We start from the raw sequence: 10,139 nt of genomic DNA on the forward strand, positions 1-10,139 counted from the left end.
CTAAAAATAGCCTGTTATACAATTAGTCACAAGTGTAGCCCTTGAGTTTTTTGCCCATACATATGAGTATTGTCTAAACCATGTCTTCTTTGTAGCAGCTAGGCCCTGCCAATACTGCTTGGCTGAGTTCACAAATCTATTGTAACCTTTAGCTTCCCTGTCACTTCTCTGGCTCTCCTCTCCTGCTAAGCTTTGTTTCCTGGCAGTATTAAAACCTTCTGCCACTGCCATGGCTACTGCTGCTGCTGCTGGAACCACCATTACCATCATGGTTTCATAATTTGGCAAATATTGGCCTCTACCACCATAAGGTCCAGAGCTTCTGCCTCCAAAGTTTCCACCCTTCATGGGTCCAAAATTTGATGACTGATTGTTATAACTCCCAGAATCATTGTAGCTTCCACCATCTCCAAAATTGCTTCCATCATTACCAAATGCATTTTAGCCATCCCCACTGCCACCATATCCACCACCATCATGGCTGCCACCAAAGCCACCATGACCACTGAAGTTCCCTCCATGACCAAAATTGTCATTTCCACCAAGACCACCTCTATGACCACCACCAGTTTCCAGAACCACTTCGACCTCTGGCTAGATGAGGCACTAGTCACCTCTTGCTTTGACAGGGTTTTCCTCACTTCACAGTTGTGGCCATTCACAGTATGGTATTTTTGAATGACAATCTTATCCACAGAGTCATGGTCATCAAAGTTACAAAAGCAAAGCCCCCTTTTTTTCCACTGCCTTGGTCAGTCATGTTTTCAATAACTTAGATTTTCCCATATTGTTCAAAATAATCTCGTAGGTGATGTTCTTCGGTGACTTCTTTAATGCCACCAACAAAGATCTTTTTCACAGGTCAGTGGGCCCCCGGTCTTTGAGAATCTTCTCTTGAGACAGCTCTCTTTGGTTCCACAACTTTTTTATCTACCTTGTGTGGTCTTGCATTCATGGCTGCATCCACTTCCTCCACAGTGGCACAAGTGACAAACCCAAAGCCTCTGGAGCGCTTGGTGTTTGGGTGTCTCACAATCACACAGTCCGTGAGTGCTCCCCATTGCTCAAAATGGCTTCTCAGACTTTCATCAGTTGTTTCAAAGCTCAGCCCTCCAATGAATAGCTTCCACAGCTGTTCGGGCTCTTTAGGGGACACTGATTTAGACATGATGGCAGCAGGAAGAGAGACTTTGACGATGCTTTCTATGCTCATCCATGGGCAGAAAAGCCAACTTTGAGCTTTTTTATTGTGTTTTGTGATAGTTCAATTCTGCACTTTTCATTAACGTGATAAGCCATGTCCTTTGCTAACCTGTGGAAATATACACTTAGCCTCTGGCTATTGGAACAAGAAATAACAATAGTTTCCATCTTGGTTTGTGTAACCAAATATTTCTCCGCACCTTGAGTTGACCTTTGTTATCGTTTAGAACTGGGGTATCCCCCAAAGATCCATGTATTGACTATGGTGCTATTGAGAAGTGAGGAAAACTTTATGAGGACAGGAGCTGGGTCACTCCCTGAAGGGCTCTTTGTGTCCCAGGCCCCTTCCTCCCTCTATTTCCTCTCTTCTCTGTCTCTCCCCCCCCCGCCTTCTCTACTTTCAAAAAGAATAAATTGTTTACCATTGCTACCATAAAGGGAGCAGTCTCTTTTGCCACAGATCCTACTGTCAGGATATTCTTCCCTACCTCAGACCCTAAAGCAATGCAGTCAGCCAAACTTGGACTAAAAATTCTGAAACAGTGAGGCAGAAATTAATCTTTCCTCCTTTAGTTTACTGTCTTCAGTAGTTTCCTCACAGTGATGGAAATCTAACAACCTTGATGGTGCAAGCAATATTGTTTGTAAAATACCATGGCAGACTTTATTTTTAACTTCAGGGACTCTCTTTATATGATTTGTTGTACTTAAATAAACATCTCTGTTTTTAAGCAATTTTTAATGAATTGACAATTTTTTAATGCAGTGAATGTGATGGTTAATTTTATGTGTCAACACACTGCCTAAGGAATACCCTGATAGCTGGTAAAACATTATTTCTGGGTGGTGTTCTGAGAGTGATTCTGGCAAAGATTTGCTCTCAAAGAAGTAGACTGAGCAAAGTCTCCCTTCTTAGTAAAGCAAGCATCATCCAGTCCTTTTAGGGGCTCAACAAAACCAAAAGTCAAAGGAAGGGCAAATTCCTCTGCATGATCTGAGATGTCCATCTTTTCTGGTTCTGGGATATGACAAACCTTCACTATTTCTCAGTCTCCATGACTCAGATCAGGACTTAAACTATCAGCCCTCAGTCCCAGGTCTTTGGTTCAAACCGAATTATACCCCTTGCTTTCCTGATTCTCCTGCCTGCAGACAAACACTAAAATTTCTTGGCTCCATAACCCATCAGCCAATTTCTACAATAAGTCTCTTGTTTCTGATTCCCTGCAGAACTCTGACCAAAAAGTCTTGGTAGAGAATGAATGATATTTTATACTTTCTTCATATTATAGAGTAAAAACAAAACAAAACAAAAACCAGTGATTCTGCTTAGTTGGTTCATATAAGTAGAATGTAACGATCACTCTTAACAGGTAGTCTAGATTGCAATCTCAAACATTTTGCTGGCTCAAAACAAATGTTCTTGTGCTTAAGGTATGAAATTTTACCCCAGTGAACTTCACCCTTGATAGTGATTTTTTGTTGTTGTTGTTTTAACCACAATAACCTCAACCTGACCTCACTTTCAATTAGTAGTCCTGCTGCTTCCACCCGCACCCAGAGGTCCATTGCCAAGTTGCCTGCAGGTTTGATTGCACACAGCCATCTCCATCTTGAGACACTGTCCAGTGCCTGGGGGATGGGGGGAAGGATGCTTGCAGGTTTGCTGCCACCACCACCTCACCTCGTGGTGCAGCCAACTCTGTCTGGGGACACCAGCCAAGACCTGGAGGTCCTGTGCCAGGGTGCCTAGGGTTTGGCTGCCCTAAGGTCCTCCTGCTGGGAGTGCTGGTGGCCACCATCTTGCCAATTCTTTGCAGGGTCCCTCCTTTGAGCACATCCCTCATGGTCTTTCTGCAAGGTGAAATGGTGTTCAGATCCTAAGACTGCAACATGGCTGAGCCTGGGGTATCTTACATCCTTATCTGTCAGATAGTGAGTGGGTCTGCATGGGTCATTCATGTCCAGGCAATCCTGTGAAACTTCACAGACGAGGGGCATTTTGCCTGGGGGAAGCATTGGTTGGAAATGCTGGAGAGAGCCAAGTTTCCCAGCACCACTAGTCCTGAAGTGTCTGGGGACAGATGGAGCTGGTCAGAAGGTTGTAAGAGGGTGTGAGGGCATCTTGCTATCAACTTGCCCAGCCAACCAGTCTGGCACCCACCAGACTGGAGCTATCATCAAACTCTAGATAATCCCACCTATCACAACTCTAAATGATCTCAAGTCTAGCCTATTTTGCAGCCATTCTAACATGTAGTAAGGTGGGATGCAGACTCTTATTTCAGGTAAGGTGGGGATCCTGACAAAAAAAAAACACAATACAACATTACATCTGAAACATAAATTAAACAAAGACTAAGAGAAATTTTAACTTTCTTTTTGTGAAAAAAAAGCAGCAAAATGCTTCCTTGTTTTACAACTTCACCTTTAAACAGATCAGACTCTCATTATTAGCTTCCAAAAATGTATTTAAATTCCAATTCCAATGTGAAGATTAACACCAAATTATATATATAACTTATTCAACATGTTACTTGATACAGCTATAAAACCTCAAATGACATGAATAAATACCAACCAAATTTGTTATTTTTATACAAATAAGAGATTTTGCTACACATAATTTTAGTTTGGAGAACACCAACTTGGCAAAGCTTTGCATTCAACTAAGTTTAACTTTAAAGTGCAATTTAGAATCCAGAGTGTATGGTAACACTAATCACAGGTCTGTATGGATTAACAAAATCAATAGCCTTAAGTTTCTTATAAATTTAGGAAACAGGGTTAATGATAAGAAATTGACTTACTCAAAGCAAACATATATAAGACAGGTCTTCAATTGAGAGCATGGTCCTTCAATGTCAGATACAATGTATAAAAGAGAGCACTTAGTGGTTATCTTGCCAGTAAACTTGCATATACTTTCATTTTATTAACTTTTTAAAAAATATTAATTTTCAGTTGTAGTTAGACACAATACCTTTATTTTGTTTGTTTATTTATTTGTTTGTTTGTTTTTATATGGTGCTCAGGAAAGAACCCAGGGTCTCTGCTCTACTGCTAAGCTACAACCCCAGCCCCTCGTTTTATAAATTTTTACATAATACTTATACAAGGCTTAGATAGCCATAGTTCTCAGTATATGTGACTAGGCATAATGAATACATTATACCTAGTCACATATACTTAGGGTGACATCTATATTGGTAGGTTTAAGTAACAGTTGTTTGATTAACCAGTTACAAAGTAATTGTTTCAGACTTTCAAACAGATACAAACCCTAATGACTTTAAGACTTAGTTTCCACAAGCCGAACAAATAGAATAAAATTATCTTGATAGATAAATTATAGCCAAATTAAACAAACACACTAAATTTTTGAGATTCATCTTCTTCAAACTTTCTGCAACTTACTTAGACATTCACAACTTTAAATCCTTAGTTTTGTCATCTTTAATCTGGGACGTTAGCACAAGAATATTACTTTACCAGACAAAATATTTTCTCATTCAGAAACATTTCTCTTACTTTCTAATTTTCCATACTAAAATATATTTCTATACCTGTAATTTTCTTTTATCTTTACTAGTTTGGGAACTTTTTTGAAATTCATATTTTGAAACAATCCTTATGGATGTTATCTGTGCATTTAATTTACACAACAAATTTCATTCCAGGAGAGGGTTGGACAATGCAACATATACAATAATTATGATTTAATCTTTTTTCTCCTATGTTGCTTTCAATGACATTTTTGAGCCTGACCTGTCTCCATGAACACTATCACAATGCCATCAACTTTAAGTGAGTTCCCCACTGTCACTTGTACCCAGAGGCTCCTTTTGGGCCTTTTCTTATACTAGCAGACTGATATGCAATGCAAAAAGCCCTTTCCATTTTTCTCTTTAGGGGTTCTTGAAGATCCCTTTGCAGAGGCTGCCTATGAAACACAGGTTGTCCTTAGTTTCTGTCTTTTTCTTTTCTGGGTGCAGTTATTTGTCCTGCCAGACTCCCCAGGCTTTTAGTTTATGGGATAGTGTTGTAGCAACAACACCGCTTTGTCCCAGTGATGAACTTGCCCTGGCCAAATGGAGTGTCCTGTCAGATCTTAACAGTGGAGACTATTCCTGTCCCCAGGTCATAAACTGACAGTTCTGGGACCGACTATCACATCCTTTGTAGCCAGCGGCCTCCACCCCCCACACACACCAGAACAAAAGGGGCAGAAAGGCAGGACAGAGGCCAGGCTCTCTTTGGCTATTGTTCTAGAGCCCAGGCAGTTTTCTGTGATTTTCCCCCAGGTTTAGGGCTGGTGTCCATGACCCACAGTGAGATGACCTGCAGCTGACAGGGGCCAGGATGAGGAACAGTGCTAGGAGTGCCAGCTCTGGGTTTAAAGACTGAAATCTTTTGACCCTTTCCTCTGGTGTCTTGCTATTCTTGCACACCAGCAGCAATGCCTTTGGCACCTTCCACTTAGTTCCTGATGGTTGAGAACCCTGATCTTCCTAAGTGCCCGCCCATACAGGATCCTTCATATACTTTACCCCTGACAGGCCTACTTCAACTTCTGAATTGTATAATAATCCAGAAAAACCATTCAAAGGTAAGACGGTGTTACAGTAAACTGTCTTTCTCTTAGGTTTATACCTATTCATGGTGAAAGGAAAGTAATCACTACACTCGGAGCAATCAAGGGATCTTTATTGCAGCGGTGTCTGATTGACTCGGAGAAAAAGAGGAGAGAGAGAGGGCCCAGCAGGAGAAGGTTTTTAATAGCCCTTTACTGTGCTAGCTGCCTTGTTGGTGTACAGTGATTGGGTCACACTGTAATTGATAAGGGTGTCATCTTCTGCCTTCAAGCAGATTGGGCATGGGCTAGGTGTGGGTTTCAAACTAAAAAACAACAAGAGGAAGTAAAGGGAAAAGGTGCCAAATAATCATCCCAAAAGAAAGGGCTAATGAAGGGTGGGAAGCAGACAGGTGAGGGTCGGGTGTTCAGCCTGCCCCACAGCTAACATTTGTTCAGCCTGATCCGCAACTAACAGTACTTCCTTATATGTGGAAGGCACTGGGTTTGACACTTAGCACCACATAATACTAAATAAGATAAAGGTATTGTGTCCATCTAGAACTATAAAAACTTATTTTAAAAAATGTAAAACCACGGACTGGGGCTGTAATTTGGTGGCAGAGCACTTGCCTAGCATGTGCAAGGCACCGGTTTTCATACTTAGCATCACATAAAAATAAAATAATTTTAAAAAGTAAAACTATGAAAATGGTATTACCTAATATTTTCCATAAGGTTAGTCCTCTATTCAAGTTCATCTGAAACATGAATACTGTTCAGTCTTACTGTGTGCACATTCATCATAGCCCAGGAATGGAACTTACTTGAACGGGAAATTAGAACTCACTGAGAACACTGAGGACTGTCTTTATCCTGGCTCTCTGCCCCGACCCAGCACTCCCATTTTCCTGTTACCAGGTCTATTCTCTTCCTCTAAGTCCAAGATTCACTCCACTTGGCTGAACACTAGAATTCTTGTCTCTATTAAAGTTAGGCAGAAAATCATTCAGTGCTTGAAGCTGCCAAACATGAATGGCAATACAAGAGTGGCACCCAGTCTGAAGCAAGGGATGGTGATCAGAAAAACATGGAAAGGACCAGACATTGAAGGGAGGTTTATAACCAATTATTGTAATTTCTGACTGTAAAATTGATTCATACGGATCACACACCATTTGAAATGTAAGAATACATAAATAACAAAATTAACTTACATGTACATTAACAACCCAAAGATAATTAGTGTGAGTGACATTAGGAAGATAGCCATGTAGGAGTGCTTCAGCTTCATCCTGCCCCTCCCATACAAATTCACCCCACAAATATCCACAGACAAGAGTGACCAGAGACAAACATTTAAATCCAGAAAAGCAGGGTTCAAGTGGTAAGAGAGACCATTTTTTCCCATGTTCTCCCTTCCCCAGCTGGAATGAAACCACACACAGCCCATCCCCCTACACACCAGGGTTTCTACAGTGGAAAATGTGAGGTGAAGATGGACATTCAGCTTCACCACCATTCTGGAGCCCTTCACAAGAGGCAGGCCCCTGTCTCTCCCCACTAAAAACATTGAGAAACCTTTCAAAATTGGATCAACTGTAGCAACTATAAACAAAGACAGAAGAGAGCTCACAGCAACAGATGTGTAGATCTTGGTGGTTGCCCTATGCTCTGGGCCAGGGCACACTGCAAAATTCTGACCTGGCTGGGCAGTTGTGGCAATCCTGGTCATATAGTGATAACTAGTGGTCCAACAGGTTCTGCAGAGAGACCAATCCAGATAGTCTGATGGGACTTTCTGAATAGGATGCCTCTTGGAAAACCTCACAGGACAAAGTTAACTAGGAAGAATGGAGTAAGTATACATACTTCAAGCTTTATAGTGTACATGACAAATATACACAATATTATCTGTCCATTTTTTAAAATAATAAAAATTGAAGTTTCAGCCAATTAAAAATAAAAGAGAGCTAGGTATGGTGGCTCATGCCTGTAGCAGCTCAGGAGGCTGAGGCAGGAAGATTGCAATTTCAAAGCCAGCTTCACCAATTTAGTGAGGCCCTAAGTAAGCAACTTAGTGAGACTGTGTCTCTAAATAAAATATAAAAGGGCTGGGGATGTGGCTCACTCGTTTAAGTGCCCCTGGGTTCAATCCCTGTTATCCCCCCAATATATATATATATATATATATATATATATATATATATATATATATATATATGTTTTCACATTTCACAATCAATTAAAATATAGCCTATAGGATCTGGAGTTGTAGCTCAGTGGTAGAGCACTTTCCTTGCAAGTGTGAGGCACTGGGTTCAATCCTAGGACCACATAAAAACAAATAAAGGCATTGAATCCATACACAACTAAAAATGTTTTTAAATAATTATTTTTTTAGCTCTAGGCGGACACAATATCTTTATTGTATTTTTATGTGATGCTGAGGCTCGAACCCAGTGCCTCAAGCATGCCAGATGAGAGCCTACCACTTGAGCCACATCCTCAGCCCCCCAAAATTTTTTAAATAGAGTAAAATATACCTATAGACTACATAAATTTCTCTCCCATGCAAGCTTGCACCCTGACATTAGCCACACACTCAAGATAAAAAATTTTATGGGATTATTTGTTATCCTCCCAGGGAGTCTTAACTCAACTCATGGGAATCTATTCTCCACTGGAAATTTTGTTACTGTTAGGCTCACTATGAATACTGTCACATTCTTGTTGAGAAAAATTGGACCGCTTTGCATTCCTACCATAGTAACAATTTCACTTCCCTTGTCAACGCTGGGTCTTAACAATTACAAGTTTTTACAAAATAGTTGCCCTCGATGAAATGATGCACTTTTAAATTGAATCAATTTGCACAGCATTTTATTCTAGGAAATTGTATACAGGTTTAAACATGTATGATTATTGCAATGTTCTCTTTTTGCTAAAGTAACTAATGGGAGACCATCCTCATCTTCATCAAAGAGCTGGCTGCATATAAATCTGATGGACAGTCCATAGATTGCCATGCAGAAGGAAAAAGAAAAGTCCTTATAAAATGAGCTAGTCTGGGAGGATCTTTAAGATGTAATATTTTAAGATATATACTGAGAACAGCTGAACGTATATGGGCTCCATATTTGCTTTGAAAATAAACATTAATACTAGACACAGCTCTCCTTTCCCTAACGAGAAGTGTTCCCAAACTCATTCCAGGTTTTCCTGTCTGATGTCGAAAAATAAATGTATTTGAAAAGCCACTAGCATTAGTTATCAACTCCCCTGATTTTGCAGGGTCCGACAATCAACCTAGTTTATTGTCAAATTAGAACAAGAACATGGACCCAGCTCAGAAGCTTAAAGGTGTTGCTTGCTTTGGTAGCAAAGAAAAGCAGAGTGTGCTGGACATGACTAAGCTGGGCCCACTTCTCTGCCCTAGCTTCCCTGGGCCAGGTTCCAGGATCTGAGTGGGCGCCTGCTCCTCACCCACCTCCCCACCAAGTACAGCAACAGCTGCCTGACAGGACATTACCACTAGACAAAAAAGTGCTGTGCTTTTTTAAACACACGTGTAAGAAAAACAGAAAGAAAGAAAGAAAGAAGGAAAGAAAGAAAGAAAGAAAGAAAGAAAGAAAGAAAGAAAGAAAGAAAGAAAGAAAGAAAGAAAGAAAGAAAGAAAGAAAGAAAAAACAGCACAACTCGTTTGGGAAGAAAAGACTTGCAAAACATGTTTTTGAAAAAACCATTTAAAATTTTTTTTAGTTTATTTATTTTTATTTTGTTATATGTGACAGCAGAATACATTACAATGCATACTACACATATAGAGCACTTTTTTCTTATCTCTGGTTGTATGCAAAGTAGAATCACACCATTCGTGTCTTCATACATGTACTTAGAATGATGATGAAGTACATGAAGATGTATGAAGGCACGAATGGTGTGATTCTACTTTGATAAAACCATTTTTATGGAAAAGAAAAGGGCGGAGACTAGAAACGATGATGCAGAAATCAAGGGAAAGCGGCCTCACTCCCTTCAGTGAGAAGTCTCGGGCAAGAGGAAAAGAGAAATCAGTAAAGTACTAAAGCGGAGGCCTAGAAAGTCTCCAGGATGCATCCCCACCACCGTGCCTAGCCCGGCCCACACCCCCGCGCCTCCCCCGCACCCAGAAATTCCCAGCACCCCCTGCTCGCCCTTACCAGCATGCACAAATTCCCTGCTCCCTGCTCCCCACTCCGCCCGAAACCCGCTCCCCCCTGCTCCGGGTGGATCCCAGAGCCCCACTCCCGGGCCCCAGCCCCGCCCCCAGGCCCCAGCTCCTCGGGACCGCCCGGCACCCCTCATCAAGCTGCGCCCACAG

The 10,139-nt window shown here is 41.1% G+C and overlaps 1 pseudogene; it reads right to left on the reverse strand.

Annotated features, from left to right (window-relative positions):
* Positions 1-208: 208 nt before the first annotated feature.
* Positions 209-1,168, reverse strand: LOC144252731 (heterogeneous nuclear ribonucleoprotein A1-like; annotated as a pseudogene).
* Between the last annotated feature and the right edge of the window lie 8,971 nt (positions 1,169-10,139).

Source organism: Urocitellus parryii, unplaced genomic scaffold, assembly GCF_045843805.1.
Source record: "Urocitellus parryii isolate mUroPar1 unplaced genomic scaffold, mUroPar1.hap1 Scaffold_53, whole genome shotgun sequence".
Classification (NCBI taxonomy): Eukaryota; Metazoa; Chordata; class Mammalia; order Rodentia; family Sciuridae; genus Urocitellus; species Urocitellus parryii.